This window comes from Balaenoptera musculus, chromosome 6, assembly GCF_009873245.2.
Source record: "Balaenoptera musculus isolate JJ_BM4_2016_0621 chromosome 6, mBalMus1.pri.v3, whole genome shotgun sequence".
Lineage (NCBI taxonomy): Eukaryota > Metazoa > Chordata > Mammalia > Artiodactyla > Balaenopteridae > Balaenoptera > Balaenoptera musculus.
The window spans coordinates 11,355,087-11,373,178 of NC_045790.1; the positions used below are offsets into that span (position 1 = coordinate 11,355,087).

The 18,092-nt window shown below is 46.9% G+C and overlaps 1 protein-coding gene across 9 annotated transcripts in view; it reads right to left on the reverse strand.

The window, feature by feature from the left end:
* PTK2B (protein tyrosine kinase 2 beta) overlaps positions 1-18,092 on the reverse strand; it is a 130,388-nt gene that overhangs the window by 63,382 nt on the left and 48,914 nt on the right. The window contains exon 1 of one of the 9 annotated variants that reach the window (XM_036855479.1): positions 14,662-14,830. The exons of the other annotated variants lie outside the window; for them this stretch is intronic. The gene's annotated coding sequence lies outside the window, so the exon portion shown is untranslated. Of the gene's footprint in view, positions 1-14,661; positions 14,831-18,092 lie in introns of those variants that run through there. 9 annotated transcript variants of the gene reach the window in all.

The following is an 18,092-nucleotide window of genomic DNA, read 5'->3' on the forward strand; positions in this document are numbered from 1 at the left end:
CAGCTCTGAGAGGAGGCAGCCCCAGCCTGGTTCCAAGGCACAGCTGAGCAGAAAAAGCGAAGAGCGAGACAGTAGAAAATAGCAGGAGAAAAACAGGGACAAGGGGAGAGAAGCCGAGAAGGAATTGAAGTGGAGAACAGGTGGCCTGCAGGGCACTGGAATGGGAAAGACAGGCAAGGGCCCAGGCTGGGGGGCCAGCCTAGCAGCTGAGGGCTTCGCCCACCCCCACCTGCAGCCGCCAACCTGGGCTTTCAGGGCTCGAAGCCTCAGTCCCACAGGAAGTCATCTCCCAGAGCATCATGCACCGCATGCAGAGGGACAGCACCCCGGCAGCCCAATGTGCGAGGTCTTTCTGCTGGGGGGCGAGGGGGTGGGGCTGGGCCTCCATACCCAGCCCAGTTCTGATGACAGTTTGGTTGACATCTACATAGACTGTAAGAACCCTAGGAGTCTTTAGATCACCCCAAATCTCAGCCAGATTGGTCCTGGCCTCTTGATCCAACAACAAACAGCTCTGTAGGGTTTATTCCCACTGGTCTAAAGCAGAAATACCCAAAGGAAGCAATAGAAGTTCTATCTCCAGACTGGAGGTGTCGATCTTGGCTCCACATTAGGAGCCCCTGGGAAGCTGTCAAGAAAGTCTAAATGCAGACCCTGTGCCCAGAGATTGTCACTGAGGTGGTCCATGGGAGGCCTGGCATTGGTATTTTTAAATTTCTAAGGATGTTTCTAACATTCAGGCTGGGTTGGGAACCTCTTCTAGACTAAGCTTAGCTCTCATTTGGAACCCATTCTTACAGAAGCATCTCTCCCTTCTAACAGGAGACTGTGATTTTAGGGGAACATTCCTCAGACTAGGAGTTGGGGGCTGAAGGACGGAGTTGGCAAAGTTAAAACACAAATGTGACAAATGAACTTATTTACAAAACAGAAGTAGAGTCACAGATGTAGAAAACAAACTTACAGTTACCAAGAGGGAAGGGGGGGGAGGGATAAATTGGGAGATTGGGATTGACACATACACACTACTATATATAAAACAGATAACTATTAAGGACCTACCGTATAGCACAGGGAACTCTACTCAATACTCTGTAATGACCTATATGGGAAAAGAATCTAAAAAAGACTGGATATATATGTGTGTATATATAACATACATTTTGCTGTACAGCAGAAACTAACACAACATTGTAAATCAACTAGACTCCAATAAAAATTAATTAAAAAAGTACAAATGTGGAGTCAAATATTTTAGATGTGGAAGCAAAGTCTATGTTCATTCAATCACACTGCTGGGCACTAGAAGGGAAACGTAGACAGTCACTAGCTGCAAGGAGTCGTTCCTTTAAAAAGCCAGCGTGTATTATGAAGACATGAAAGAGATGCTATGAGGACAAGGAAAGAAGCAGGACGTGTCCCTTCCACCGGGGCAGGCAGACAAGGAGCAGAGCGCCAGCCTGAGCTCACCTGGGCAGGCAGAATTTGGGACAAGACAGATGGAGAAAAGATTATCCAGTCTGCTTTATTTTAGAGACCAGTATGTGTATTCTAGAAGCATCCATGCCTTCTTTCAATGTCTACTGGACCTGTCCCATGTGCCAATCCTCTGCTACGTACTGGGTGTGTGTCTCGGTTTCCCCAGACCTTCAATAAGGAAACCGAGGAAGTAGCTTGAGAGGCAACCCCAGGAAACCTACTAGGGAGTGGGACGTGCGGGACAGAGAAAGGAAGGCGGCCTGTTATCAATGGAGCGATCACTTGGACAACTGCAGAGGAACCCTGCTGGGAGCCCTGGGAGCGAGGACAGAACCCAGCTGCAGAGCCACTCCAGCCAGGGAGGGAGGGAGCCACGCCATTGCTTAACCGTCATTGTCCCAGCGTTTCCAGCCAGTTCTGCACAAGCACAGAGTGGACTCAGAGCCAGAGGAAGTCCCCAGGCAAAAGGACGCAGATGCTGGCAGGGAAAAGTAAGCCGAATACCGAAATGGCGAGGCCCAAGGGGACATCAGAAGGGACCATGACAAACCTGCTATAGGATGTGAAGATGAGGGAAGGATGTCTTGCCCCTGAAGAGCATACACTCTAGTCATACAGACAAACTGCATATATATATAACCATCAATAACACACACATATCTGGTCCTAGTCCTAGATTCAGGATCTCCTGTGTCTACTGAGCCAGGGGCCCCATGACCCCAGGGCATCTGTTTGTATAAACTAATTTCTAGGCAGGGGTCTCATGACACAGTTTTGTGGAACAGGCATCTGGGTAGGAAGGAAATGGAGCAGTATATGGTGTCTGTCCCCAGGGACTAGATCATGTCAATGGAAGCCAAAAGGCCTACACCCCAAAGACCATTTGGAAAATAGGGGTGCAAGCAGTGTCATCATGTTGACCAGTGGGAACGAGGACTCACAGCTGGAAGGAGGTCGTTATACCCACAACTGCAGGTCACACCACGTGGCTTCTGGACATCCACAGTGAAGGGGATGGGGTGCCATTCAGAAGATACCCCCCAGCCCAGGCAGCATTCCCACCCAAAGGGTACTGGTGCTGGTGAGCACACAGAGACACCCTGGGGACTCCCCAAAACACTAGGGGAGAGTTTAAAAGAGAACAGTTAAGTAGGAATAATATGTCAGTAAAATTCAAGAGATCTGGCTGTTACGATCTTGGAAGCTCCACTTTCACATGTGATGTGTGTCATTGGCTGAAGAGAAGAGTGAAGGAGAGAAGCCCTCTCTGAAAGGCAGAGCCCAGTATCAGAGGTAGAGCAAGTCAGAAAGCTTCGCCAGGACAGAGGTCAGGGCAGAGTCTGCAGTGGGGAGGGGTTAGACCCCCACGGTGCTTTTAACCTTGCAGTTGCAGCCAGTGGTGCAATGAGATGCGGTGCTTTTAAACTTGAGGAGCCAAGAGGATGTAAACATGTAACGAGGATGTGGAGCAACAGGAATGCTCATTTATCGCTGGTGCAAACTTCGGAAGACAGTTGTATGGTTTCTTACAAAACTAAACAGACTCTTATACGATTTATCAGTCATGCTCCTTGGTATTTACCCAAAGGAGCTGAAAACTTATGTCCACACAAAAACCTGCACATGGATGTTTATAGCAACTTTATTCATAATTACCAAAACTTAGAAGCAATCAAGATGTCCTTCAGTAGGTGAACAGATAAATAAGCTGTGGTACATCCAGACAATGGAATATTTTTTTGTTTGTTTAATAAACTTTTTATTTTAAACTAGTTTTAGATTTACAGGAAAGTTGCAAAGATAATACAGAGAGTGCTCATATACCCCTCACTCAGTTTCCCCTATTCTTAACATCTTACCTTACTATGGTACACCCAGACGACGGAATATGATTCGATGCCCAAAAGATATGCTCTATCAAGCCATGAAAAGGCATGGAGGAACCTTAAATGCATATTACTAAGTGAACGAAGCCAATCTGAAAAGGCTACAGACTGTATGGTTTCAACTATATGACATTCTGGAAAAGGCAAAACTACAGCGACAGTAAAAAGATCAGTGGTTGCCAGGAGTTGGGGGAAAGGAGAGATGAGTCGGAGGAGCATGGAGGATTTTGAGGGCAGTGAAAATACTCTCCATGATATTATAGTGATGGATACATGTCATCATACATTTGTCGGAACTCATGGAATGCACAACACCGACACTGAACCCTGATGTAAACTATGGACTTTGGGTGATAGTAATGCATCACTGTAGGTTCATAAATTGTAAAAAATGTACCACTCTGGTGGGGAATGTTGTGCTTGTTTGAGTGCAAGTGGTAGGTGGCAGATCTCTGGACCTTCCGCTCAATTTTGCTGTGAACCTAAAACTGCTCTGAAAAATAAAGTGTATTAAGGGGGAAAAAAATGTGATGATGAGAAACCACAGCCCGAAAGTTGACTCCCCTTTCCCAGCCTGACTGGGCGGTGCCTGGCCCACGCAGGAGCCAGCCCGCACCAGACCCTGATCAGAGAGAAGTATTCATGTTCTACATCCAACCTAGACTGATACGTTGGCCATCACCAACACACTCGGATGACACTGGTTTCTTATCGTCATCAGTTTTTTCCTGGCCTTTCGTTCAGGAGCCATCATTCATAGTAGTCAACCTGGCTCCCATTGAAATATTTTAGCAAAGTCATTTCAGTCACCCGGGATCTACCTTTGCCTTCAGACCGATGCTGGTCCCTCAGGTCTGCCTTCAGTCCTTTGTAGTGGTAACCTTGGGCTATCCATTCCAAAAACAATTACAATTAAAAAACTTTAAAAGAAACATATGTGTTTTGCACAACAACCCTGGGAGATGTTCACAGATGATTATGACCATTTTACAAGTGAGGAAACATACTCAAGAAATTTTAAGCCATCTGGTCAAGGATCGTGCTTGTTGAGTAGCAAACTCGGATCCCGAAGCAGATTTGAATCCAAGTTCAAAGTTTTTCCCACCTTCCCATGTGCCTTTGAAGAAAGTAGTATCTCTTGATACCACAGACGTGGGCACAAACTCCATGCGAGAAGAAATGTGTCAACCCAGCATGGAACACCCCAGTCTGTGAAGAATCCAGAGTCCTCCTGGCTTAGAGAGCATCACCCCTCCCCAAGCTAGGGCTTGGTCATGAGAGGTCTTGGAGGTGTTTGGCCAAAAGACCTCAGCCCAGAAAGGTGGTGCCCACATCTCTGCTGACACGTGGCAACTCCCTCAAGGGCATCCAAAACTCCCAACTGTCAGTACAGATCTGCAGTAAACTGCCAAGGGGTCCCCCAGAACTCTCTGAAGCAGAGTAACTGAAAGGTGTTATATACGGAAAGCCTCAGTCACCTGCCTTGGGGGTCTTGGAGAACACAGCCCTCAACGTCACGCACGGTCTTCTCTCCAGGCCCACGACGGCTGATTTCAAGCTACCAACATACGGCACTGGGCGTAGTTAGGAAGACATGAGAACGACCTGCTGACTCTAGCTTCTGTTTCTGGACAACAGAACTTGCCTGTTCCTCCAGACTTTGCCTGATTACTTGAATTTCTCATCAGTAGCTTGTCTCTGGATTTTGTTGATCACAAAGTCCTCTGACTCTAAGTGTGTGAGCCAAAACCCCTGCTCCTTCCTGCAGGCCAGACCTGGACCCCAGCCTGGCGATCCTTCCTCCCTGCATGCTGGCCTGCCCTAGACCCTATGAGCACTGTCACGAGGAGAGACCGTCCGTCCCACGGCACTGGAGAAAACCCTGGCTCACAGCCACCGTGGGCTCCGGCTGTCTCCCAACCCCCAGATCTGCCCAAGGCAAAGCCAAAGAATAACAAACACAAGGAAATGGGCTCAAATTAAAACAGGAAAAGTTTTGATTGGCTATAAGAACGTCTTGGCCAAGACCTGCCAAGGGCACTGAGGGAAGCTGTACAATCTCTGAGTCCCTGAAGTCTTCAGGAAGAAAATAAATGACACTCTTCCTGCACGGCAAGACATTCACCTGCCTGAAGGGGGAGGGGAGACTGAAGCAGCACTGAAGTCCCTTCAGATACTCTGGGTTGTCACCGTCCCCAGGGCTGTGCTCTTGCTGTGGGGAAGATGTCAGGGTTACAGGGGTCAACATCACAGAAAAATACACTCTTGATCTTGAAGACACTGCAAGGTAATGTTACGTCTTATTGAACACATACTGTGTGCTAGGGAGTTTATGTAAGTAACCTCTAATTCTCTGGGAGGATTCTGCAGGATAGGTAACGTTAGAGAGGTCTAGCGAGGTGACTGTCCAGAGCATACAACTGGTAAGCGGCAGAGAATTAAGGCCACCATGTTGCCAATGGCGAGAGGGCTGCTGGTGTCACGTCCTGCCACCATGCTTAGGACTTAGTGTCCGGCTCTGCCACCAACTGGCTCTGATGCCTTGAGACGTCACGCTGGGATGGGACAGAGTTCCCAAACAGCAGTTGGCAGCTGGATGATGGCCTTTGGTGATGTTTTGCCGTGTCCATGGCAAAATGAGAAAAATAAGAACACTGTAAAGAATCCATCATAAAGCTGAATGTATTCCATTTGAGAGGCAGTCTTTTATTCTAACTTTGTCTTTCCACCTTTTTTTTTTTTTTTTTTGGTTTTTCAATGTTAATTCATTTATGAGATGACAACGATAGCCTTTACCAATTGGCCTCGAAGCTTGGCCTCTTCGGGAACCAGACTTGAGAGTGACGCTGGGAGTTCCAAGGGTAAAAGGCAATGTCTTGAGGATTGAAAGTTCTGCCCATGATTTCAGGGAGCACAGAAAGGGCACCATTCGTCAGGAAGGTGGCACGATGTCAGGGAGAAGGCGCACACATCTGACTCATTTGAACCTGGGTTTAAAACTCATGTCCTCGGGGCTGCCATGCTGCAGAAGTCTAGGCCGTTATTCACGAAGGATTTCAGAGCTAGGCAACGTGGTGGCCTTAAGTGTCTGCCACTTACCAGTTGTGTGATCTGGACAAGGTCACCTCTCTAGACCTCAGTTTCCTCTCTTGGAATAGGAGGCTAACATTACCTATCCTGCAGAACTTTCTGGAAAATCAGAGATTACTTCTGTAAACTCCCTGGCACATGTATTTTTAAAACGCCTGTGACTTGGCAGAAGAAAGAACCAGAAACCCAATACCAGCGCCCACTTAAAAATATTAAACTGGCCCAGTAAGTCGAGGCTCAGGGGGTGGAGGCAGCCCCTCCTGTCTCCAGGGCTCTGAGGCTGCCTTTCCTCCAAGACCCACCTTCTCCACCTGCCGGGGCACCTGAAAAGAACACCTCTACCTCCTACTCTCTGCTCACATGGAGGGCCGTCGTCTGTCCTGAGAACCCACAGAAGCGTGGACCGAGGCCACACAGGACACAGTCGAAACACCAGCCCTTTGGATCTAGCAGAAGCCAGAATGTCATGAGACACACATTTTATTTCCACTCTGTCTCTGAGTCACTTCCTCTTGCCGTTTCCCCATCAACAAAATGGGGAACACATGCCTTTCCTCTGCAAAGGCCTGCTGAGAACAGCCACTTAACCAATTGGCAATGACCTTGCCGTCTTGGGAGCCAGGCCTGTGTGTCTGGGAAGCTGGGCCCTACTGGCTCCATGCAGCGCTCCCTCCCCAGCCCCGAGCCCTTTCAAACCCCAGGTCCCATGAGGGCCAGCATTCTGCCTGCTCCAGGGCCACCCAATCCATCACTTGGTTAATCCCCTCCCCTCCTCTCCGAGCGTCCCTCCCCATTACCTTGCAAAGGAAGGAGCCAGGAAGGTTGTGATTAGCACCAGCTATAATTCAATGTAATTCAAAAAACCTTTATTGAGAGTCTCCCACATTTTCAGCTCGCCACCCCCGCACACACGACCCACTCAAGACCATTCTGTTGCCAGCACTTTGCGACCCAGAGGTCACCTGACTCGTAGCTGGCTCTCAGGGCACTGGGAGGGGGGCGACAGAGACGCATTACCTGTCCTTCCTTGTTAACAGAACCTCTGTTCTCCCACTGGTTCAAGGACTTTGATCCCTGCAGCAGGGCAGAGTTTTCTTACCTCCTGTGTGACTTCTGGGCGCCGCTAGCTCCCCAACCCTTCAAGAAATCCCATTCACCTTGCTCCTAGCCGGCCAGCTCATGAGTGATTCGGACTGGACCGTTTTTCTCCCCCACCCGCGCCCCCCCGCCGCCTTTCTTCTTTTTCCTCTTCGCCCCTTTCCCTCCTCCCCCACCCCTCCACTTCTCTCTCTCTCTCTCTCTCTCTGCCTTGCTTTCAGGAGACACACCAGACTCCGGAGGTATGAAGATAAACAAAAGTGGGAAGAGGGTCCCCGTCCAGCAGAGACTCACAATACCGTAAAAAGGACAAAGATTAGAGCAAAGCAGCCACCATATGATATGGGATCTAATAGGGGTCTCTGCTGGGTATTAGATGATCACAGGAGAGGACTTGCCTCTGGGGCCCCTGGATCTCAGGAAAAGGTGACACAGCAAGCTCAGGAAATCACATGCTATGATATAGGGCTGGTCAGGAGGGTGTTGAAGGGTTGCTGGGAAATGAGAGGAGATGGTGACAATATAAGACCCCATGGAGAAGCAGATTTTCACTTAAAAAATATAATTTTGAAAAAATATATATATATATATATAATTTTGGCCATAGGATGAAGCCAGGCATGAGCTAGGAGGCAGAAGAGTGGCTCACATAAGGCCTTGGCATGAATTTCACCAGTAATCCAGGGCAAAGATGGCCAGATCTGCAGCATTTGCCAATTTCTCTTGTGTAGATACTTCCGTCATTGCTGATTTCAAGCTACCAACATGATCTCACTGACGGCAGACTTGGGGAGAAACGGGTGTTATGAGAGCTGATTGCAGCACCACACGGCCTGAACAGTGAGTGACCCAGGAGTAGGATGGGGGCAGATTCTATAGTCACTTGCTTCAAGCCTGCCTCTGACCCTTGATGTTGTCTGGTCCCGGCAGTGGTATCGCCACCCAACACTTCAAGATAGCAATCTACAAGGTGCACGGCAACACAGAATTTTAAGATGTGCTCCTTCCTCCAAGGAGCTCCTGTTACTTTCCAATTTCCTAAAAAGTTGTAATTTTCAAAGCCACACTCTGTCCTCGTTAACCTCAAACTAAATTCTTCTCCACTTCAAGTCCCAATCTCAGCCTCTTCCTTCTCTCCCAGCCTGCAGCTCCAGCAAATCCCATTTCCCTCTCTGCGTGCGATACAGAGTTGGTTGTTGGGCTGGGAAATTTGGTACCATAATGAATCAGTGCTACAGTTGAGTATTTTGAGTTCTTCCCCATTTTCTTGAGAGGAAAATGAGGAGGCCAAGTGACAAGGAGGTGAATTCATAACTGGCCAAATGGTTTTTCCCAACAACTGCTGGTCAAGTGTCTGTATTAACCTGAGGACCTACGGCTTTTTGAATGGGTCCTTGTTCACGCCTCTTAATTTGGCATTAAGGAGTTTGTGGTTATCAGACAAAAAGCACCATGTTGAGCACAGGATTAGGGGAGATTGTGACTCTGGTTGAAGACCACAAAGGGCCCCTGACATCTGCACAGGCAGGCAAGACACGCCAAGGGGAACAGAATGCAGCCAGTGAAATGGGATAAATGTGAAGTTCTTCACGTAGACTTAAAAAAAAAAAAAAAAAATCTTCCCCAGTCTGGGATGAGGAAGATGTGGTTTAGCAACAGCATGGATTTAAAAAATGGGGTTTAAGCTGTGAACTCACTGTTAGTCACTATGAAATAGCTGCCAAAAAAGTTAACGTGGTTTTGGGGTTACTAGAAAATCCCTAAAATAAGGACAGTGATTTCCCCCGGGGCATGGAAACAACTGCATCTACAGAACTGGTGGCCCACAGCCCCGAGGTTTGAGAGAGTGTGTTCTATGGTGAACATCCCAGGACTTTCAGAGCATGGGGAGCCTGGAAGGCAGACCCTTAGTCTAAAGGGAGATGGGAGTCCTGGGAAGTGAGGACGGGATTGCCGGTTTCAAATGGCTGCAGGGCTGCCATGCAAGAGATGGACCCCACTCCTTCATCCAAATCAAGGTTTTTTAAAAAGCGCAACAGACTTTTTTGCAAAACTACAATAAGATATCACCTCACACCAGTTAAAATGGCTATCATTGAAAAATCCGCAAACAATAAATGCTGGCGAGGGTGTGGAGAGAAGGGAACCCTCCTACACTGTTGGTGGGAATGTAAACTGGTACAACCACTATGGAGAACAGTATGGAAGTTCCTTTAAAAACTAAAAATAGAGCTACCATATGACCCTGCAATCCCACTCCTGGGCATATATCCAGAGAAAGCTATGGTTTGAAAGGATACATGCACCCTAATGTTCACTGCAGCACTGGTTACAATAGCCAAGACATGGAAGCAACCTAAATGTCCATTGACAGAGGAATGGATAAAGAAGATGTGGTACATATATACAATGGAATATTACTCAGACATTAAAAAGAATGAAATAATGCCAGTTGCAGCAACATGGAAGGACCTAGAGATTGTCATACTGAGTGAAGTACGTCAGACAGAGAAAGAGAAATATCGTATGATATCCCTTATATGTGGAATCTAAAAAGAAGTGATACACATCAACTTATTTACAAAACAGAAACAGACTCACAGACTTAGAGAATGAACTTATGGTTACCAGGGGGAAGGGTGGAAGGAAGGGATGGTCAGGGAGTTTGGGATCGACATGTACACACTGCTATATTTAAAACGGATAACCAGGGACCTTCTTGGTGGCGCAGTGGTTAAGAATCTGCCTGCCAATGCAGGGGACACGGGTTCGAGCCCTGGTCCAGGAAGATCCCACATGTCACGGAGCAACTAAGCCCGTGCGCCACAACTACTGGGCCTGCACTCTAGAGCCCGTGAGCCACAACTACTGAGCCCACACGCCACAACTACTGAAGCCTGTGCGCCTAGAGCCCGTGCTCCGCAACAAGAGAAGCCACCGCAATGAGAAGCCTGTGCACCGCAACAAAGACTAGCCCCCGCTCACCGCAACTAGAGAAAGCCCGCGTGCAGCAACAAAGACCCAATGTAGCCAATAAATAAAATTAAATAAATAAAATGGATAACCAACAAGGACCTACTGTATAGCACGGGGAACTCTGCTCAATGTTATACGGCAGCCTGGATGGGAGGGGAGTCTGGGTGAATGAATACATGTATATGTATGACTGAGTCGCTTTGTTGTGTGCCTGAAACTATCACAACATTGTTAATTGGCTATGCTCCAATATAAAATAAAAAGTTTAAAACGATACAAAAAAAGAGCGGTGGTCTTTACATGCGCAGAACACCCACCGTGCACCCCTTTCTAGAGTGTTTGCACCCTCGCTATCTTGCTCCTATCTCCCAAGGCAGACGCCACTCCCATTTGGAGGATGGGGAAAAGTGACCAAGCACTTTGCCTGGGGTCACTTTTCTTAAGTGGCAGCGGCAGGACGAGCCCTCAGATTTCCCATTTTAGCCCAGCAAACACAGCCCACAGCCCAAGTCCCACCACTAGGGGCTTTGTCTCCGCACAGCAAGGTGGTTCCAGATGAACACTGCTTTTCTGATATGGCCCCAGAATTCTGCTCACACAAAAACTTACACATAAACATCAGTTTCCAGCCCTGCAGCGCTAAAAGGAATACTGGCCTTTTATATATTAATATGTGTAATAATCATGGGGACGTAGAATTTTGTTATCTTTGACAATACATTTAATAAACAGAAAAAAAATTGACAGTGAAAAGAAAACTCAAGTACTTTTTTTTTTTTCAACCAGAAAGTACAAAGCCAGGTCTGACAGGAGAGGTATAGTCGCCTCATCCAGTACCACCTTAAACACAACCAAACATCTTCCTGAACAAGCTTCTCCACCTACCAACCCCAATCTGCTACTCTTTGCAACTCCAGTAGACACTGCAAATTTGCTTTCTGTAAACAGCTATTCAAACCATTAAATAGGACGGTGCCCCCAATCTGTACACTGCAGTGATCAGCTTTCACTTTAGTGGGAATTTAGATGCTCCGTCCAGCAAACAGGATGCCACCTGTGTGTGAAAAGACTCGGGAAAATTAAAAATAGATGGGAAAATCCTCAGCAGTTAAAAATGCTAATAAAAACCACTTTGAGGTATCACTACAAACCTTTTAAACAGCCAAGATACCTGGAGAAAAATAATAAAATCTTATGTTTATGGGCTTGAAATGAAACTGGTACAATTGCCTGTTGATTCAGAACCGGCTTCCTGAAGAGCAAGCTAGTTGAATAGAAAACGACTCACGTGGGGCAGAAGACCTAGACAGACATTTCTCCAAAGAAGACATACGGATGACCAACAGGCACATGAAAAGATGCTCAACATCACTAATAGAGAAATGCAAATCAAAACTATAATGAGGTATCACCTCACACCGGTCAGAATGGCTATCATCAAAAAATCTACAAACAATAATTGCTGGAGAGGATGCGGAGAAAAGGGAACCCTCCTACACTGTTGGTGGGAATGTAAATTGGTACAGCCACTATGGAGAACAGTAGGGAGGTTCCTTAAAAAACTAAAAATAGAGTTACCATATGATCCAGCCATCCCACTCCCTGGCATATATCCAGAAAAGACAAAAACTCTAATTCGAAAAGACACATGCACCCCAATGTTCATAGCAACACTATTTACAATAGCCAAGATGTGGAAGCAACGTAAGTGTCCATCGACAGACAAATGGATAAAGATGTGGTGTATATATATATATATATATATATATATATATATATATATATACACAATGGAATACTACTCAGCCATAAAAAAGAATGAAATAATGCCATCTGCAACAACCTGCAGGACCTAGAGATTATCGTACTAAGTGAAGTAAGTCAGACAGAGAAAGGCAAATATCATATGATATCACTTATATGTGCAATCTAAAAAACAGTGCAAACGAATTTATCTACAAAACAGAAACAGACTCACAGAAATAGAAAACAAACTTATGGGTACCAAAGGGGAAAGGTGGGGGAGGGAGGGATAAATTAGGAGTTTGGGATTAAGAGATACACACTGCTATATATAAAACAGATAAACAACAAGGATTTACTGTATAGCACAGGGAACTATATTCAATATCTTGTAATAACTTATAATGGAAAAGAATCTGAAAATAAATTCACACACACACACATGTGTATAACTGAATTACTTTGCTGTACACCAGAAACAAATACAACATTGTAAATCAACTACACTTCAATAAAAAACAAACAAATCACATGTATTGACTTGGCCACCCAACTGTGGGAATTGCACACCCCACATATCTAAAGAGGAAGCAAGGATCACATGCACAAAGATGTTCATAGCCGTACTATTTATAATAGAGAGAAAGTGAAATCAGAACAAAATGTTCAGGGAAATGCTGAGGGGGGGAATTCTAAGCAGTATCAATCATGATATACTACATTAAAAAACATGAACAGTGGTGATTCATGAAAATATTTATATTAAAAATGTTAAGTGACAGGGAATGAAGTTCACGTACTGATTATAACTATAACTACGTAAAAATGCATGTACGTTTAGAATTACATACAGTTAATAGACCTTAAGTTTTGCTGTTATGTTGGTGAAATATATATAAACATTAAGTGGCTTCCACGAGGCCAGATGCTGGCCCTCTTTCTCCTTTCAACCTCTAGCTCCTCCTCTGACAGCCTGACTTTCTTACTTTCTGTACTCTCCACGTAGCCCAGAGTGGCCAATCCTCTTACCCCAGAGTTAGGCTCGAGAGTAAATAGGCCCCAAATCTAGATGTCAGGACTTCCCTGGCGGTCCAGTGGTTAGGACTCCACGCTTCCGCTGCAGGGGTCGCGGGTTCGATCCCTGGTCAGGGAACTAAGATCCCGCAGGCCACCTGGCCAAATAGGGAAAAAAAAAAAAAAAAGGAATTGGGGTGAATAAGGCAGAGAGAAAGCTCAATAAAATCTGTCAAGAGAACCTGGGACTACAGAAAGTTATCCTTAACTCTAGACAGTCCTCCAAGAGACCAGAGCACCTGCCAAGGCCTGGGGGGGTCTTTGCCACACTGTGACCTTGATTCTGTCTCCAGCCCTGAGCCCCTGAGCCCGTGTCCCCTTCCTTTCTCCTCCCCTGCACGCCTGCAGCAGGCTCACTTCTGAGAACTGACAGCGGTTAACCCAGAGCCCGTTCAATCCTAAGAAGAAATTGAAAAGGTAGGTACTGTTAATCACCCATCTCAAGGATGGGGCAGCTGAGGCTGAGCGAAATGACTTCCTGAAGATCACAGGGCAGGTAGAGACCAGACTGGAATTCCCATGTTGTCCCGAGGGCTCCGGGTGTGGGCTCTTTACTGCCACACCCTGCAGTAATGGGTCTGGGACTGCCGGAGAAGGAGGCCTCCGCCCACAGACAACCCCAGGGCTCTGGATTCTAATGGTGAGAACAGTGGACTATTTGACCTGACACATCACCCCTAACAGCACTTGGACCCGGCCTTCCTCACCTGGCTGTGGGCACATGTGTTAATACACGTCTAGACAAAGATTCTCTCCACGACCAAACTTCAGTCAGGCTCCTCTGAACCCTCTGCTCTAGTAGGCCTGGACGTCGGCTTCCATCTCTGTCTTTGCAGAGTCCGGCTTTAGCAAGAATCCCACTAAGTGGGTTTAGCCAGAATTCCCCACCTTCTATAGCTGCCCATCCCCACCCCCCAGGTAACGTCTGGTCACTGGAGCCTCTCTTCAGTAAGAGTCCTGTTAGGTCAACTTAGAAAAGGAATACCCTGCCCCCTCACCCTGTCCATCCACTGGCCACCCCACCAGCACCGCCACCCTGGTCCTTGGCGATCGTTTCCACTTTTCCTTGTTTTATTTCAATTTCTTTCCCCTACGGCAAAACTCCACTGTAGTAGTTTCCCTGAATAAAGTCTGCCTTACCATTCTTTAGCAAGTATCTGAATAATTTTGCTTTAACAATATATATATATGTATACGTATATATATATATATCCCAAGTCTCAGTCCTATCTTCCTCTCCATGAATGGAGACCTCTGGGCTGAGGCCCAGCCATCTGTATTTTTAAATCACAACCCAGGTGATTCTGATACATACCAGTGAGGGTGCAGAACAGCTGGTTTGGCCCTTGTCTTGCTGGTGAGCACGGAGTTTCAGAGAGACTAAAATGCAAGGCCTCTCGGCTGGAACCCAGGTCTCCCCATTCCCAGGCTGCAGGCTCCCACTGGCAGGGTGGGGTCTGACAAACACTTGGTGCCGTGACAGACCTCAGTGAATTACGATTCTTAAGTGTGGGACCTTCCTGGCTGTCTCTGAGACGGAGTCCAGAGCACAGTGGTGGTTTCTGTTTTAGTTTCTTACTGTTACCCAAGCCTATTATTGAGAAATGGGCAGAAAGAGCAGAAACAGGTGGCTTCAGTTATTCGGAGCTCAGAAAAATCAAAAAATTGGGGGGAACTTTGGCCTTTTCGAACTCTGGCCACAGTAGTTCCAAGGGAGGGAAACCCTGAGTACGGTGGCAAGAAATCCCCTCGCTTGTAGCTCTTCTCTCACAGTGTTCTCAACCACTTCTCAAAGTGTGGTAGGAATTTTTTCTCCCCTGGTTAGAAAAACAAAATAAAATACAAAGGGAAATCCCAAGCCAAAATTTTCTGAGCCCGAATGGTAGCAAAATTACTGTTATCCTTTTAGAGAGCTATGGAAGAAAAAGCTCTCATGGACCCAAAGGCAGGCATACAAACTTGGAGCCAGGAGGCGAGGCTAGGCTATGCTGGGGAAGAAATGACCCTTAGGGACCCAACTGTGGGTCACAATTTGAGTAGGAGGCCCTGAGAATGGGGGTTTATGGGCAGGTAGCTCACAATGTGCCATCAGAAAAAAAAAAAAAGAGAAGGAAGGAAAGAAGGGAGGGAGGGAGGGAGGGAGGAAGGAAGAAAGAAAAAGAGCGAGCCTCACGTTTCCCCATAGTTCTGTCTTTCTCACCCAGGTACAGAGCTTCACTCATAAATCAATTCCTGCCGTGTTCTAAAAGGTACTTGTAAAGAGACTACTTAGGCATACACAATTAAAGTAAAATAAAAAACTCCAAAGATTCTATGCATATTTGCTACACAAATACGCGCCCACGGTTATAGCAAGGTGTATGCAGAAAAGAGAAATTAAGACAGTTGTGGTAGAGAGGTAATTAAGCGTTCCACTTTAATGGGTTTGGTTTCAGTGATAAATGCTTCTCAAGAATCACTTAGGCTACCTCCCAAGGTACAGTTGATCCAAACCTGAAAATATCCAGGACCCCCCTACCTACTTCCAGCCCCAAGCGTTTGTGCTCCCTAGAAGCCAGGTAGGAAATGGGGGGGGGGCAGTCAGAATCCTGGGCTCTCTTTCTACAGGAATCATGAATCTAGCCCCCCCCCCCAAGGTCGGATGTAAGTCTATGTTTGGCATAACGGTCCTCAGCCCTTTCTTCCTTTAGCTGTTCTTTCACTGAGGTTTCCGAAGCACACAGGAAGTCAGAAAAAAGAACAGCCAACCCACTTCTCCACAGCTTCACCGCAGACCTGGAGGGACAAGGCACAGCAGAGCCCAGAAAGGGCCCCGCGTCAGAGGAGGGGCTGGGGGAGCCCAGAGCCGTCGGTGGGCCCTCCTCACACCACAGGGCAGGGGTGGGAGCCGGCAGAGATGGGAGGGAGGGCGGTGAGGGTTATGTTCACAGCCGGGCCTTCCAGAGTCCCCAGACGAAACCAGTTCTAGTACTTCTCTCCTGTTGACTGAGAATTTTCTTTTTCTAATTAATTTTTATTAGAGTATAGTTGCTTCCCAATGTTGTGTGAGCTTCTGCTGTGTAGCAAAGTGAATCAGCTGTACGTATTCATATACCCCTTCTTTTTTGGATTTCCTTCCCATTTAGGTCACCATAGAGTACTGAGTAGAGTTCCCTGTGCTATACAGTAGGTTCTCATTAGTTTTCTATTTTATACATAGTAGTGTATATATGTCAATCCCGATCTCCCAATTCATCCCACCCCACCCCCCTTGCCCCCTTGATATCCGTACGTTTGTTCTCTACGCAGAAATAGAGACACAGACGCTGAGAATTTTCCGGTTACCTCACGTACACCCACAAAAGCTACAGCATTTAAAATCTTTTGAATCACAGCTAACCTAAATGCCAGAAAGATACTTAGATAACTCAGTCAAGTCACCTCACCTCCTGGGACCTCAATTTTCTCATCTGAAAAGTGAGGGGATTGAGTGAGCGGAATGTTTTTTCCAACAAAGTCTTGAGCACAAATGTTTCAAACTCTACCAGTGGCTCCTGGGGTGGCTTAATTCATTGTTTGGCTGAAATGCTTCCATGTTTATAAACCCCCCCAAAACACCTTTCAGTGGCCCTGAATTCCAGGCTAAAGCCGCTGGACCAGATTAGATGCTTCGCAAAATGCCCTCTTGGATATAAAAGTCTTGGAGCTAAGATCATTAGCCCCAAGGAGAGATCCCGGGTCATTGAAACAGGAGCAGGGAGGGGTAAGTCATTAGGACAAAAAGAAAAGGAACAATCTAGGATATTGATGAGGGAGAAAACATAACAACTCCGATTATAAATTCATTGGTGGTGAGAACCAGAGCTGAAGGGACTCATAAATGATGTATTTTTACCTCCTTTGTCTTACGGGTGAGGAAACTGAGGTCAGAGATGTCAAGGGACCCTCCCAAAGACACAGAGCTGAAATCTTGATGCGGGGAGCAGAGCAGGGACCCTTTGATGCATCAACCACAGGACTGGAGGACCTGAGTTTTTGTCAGGAGGTCCATCTCACCCAAACGAAATCCCCTGTGGGTGCTAGAGTCCTGGTGACCCCATATGGACTGACTACTCAGGTGGTGCCAGCCGGGCACAGAGTTAAACAGAGGAGGCCTCTGCCTTCTAGAACTTTCTGCATCTGGTTCCAACACTTCGGTGGTCTTTACCTCGCCCTGCCCATGGTGGACTGCCCTCTTGGGAGAGGTTTCTTCCTGCCCAGAAAGGGAGTCTACATTTTAATGGCGGCCTAAGGTAGAAGTCCTCTCCCCTCACACATGTAGTAGCAAGCAACAGTCCACAGACCACCTGCCCTTCTCCTTTCTCCTCTCTCTGGAGGTGGTACAGGCCCCTTTACAAGGGAGGGGACGCTGGCTCAGAAAGGGTAAGGCCCACGCTCAGCAGGAGGCAGAAGCGGGGCCAGAACTGAGGCCTCCCAACCAGCAGCCAAAGGAGGCCTTCCGGGAGAGGAAAGTTTCATATCATACTGGGCACGGAAGAAGCATGTATTTGGAGGTCTGCCCCCGCCCAGGCAATTCAGCTGGGACAAATCCTGTCACCTCCCTGAAGCTCACTGTTCTCACCCACAGGAGCTGGGTATGTTAATACTATCTTCCCTGAACTGTTGTGAAGATGAATGAAAACAATGAATATAAAAACACTTGGTAAACTCCAAATCCTCAACATCAAGCATCGGTCATAATCACACCTCATCCGTGATCCTCTGGTT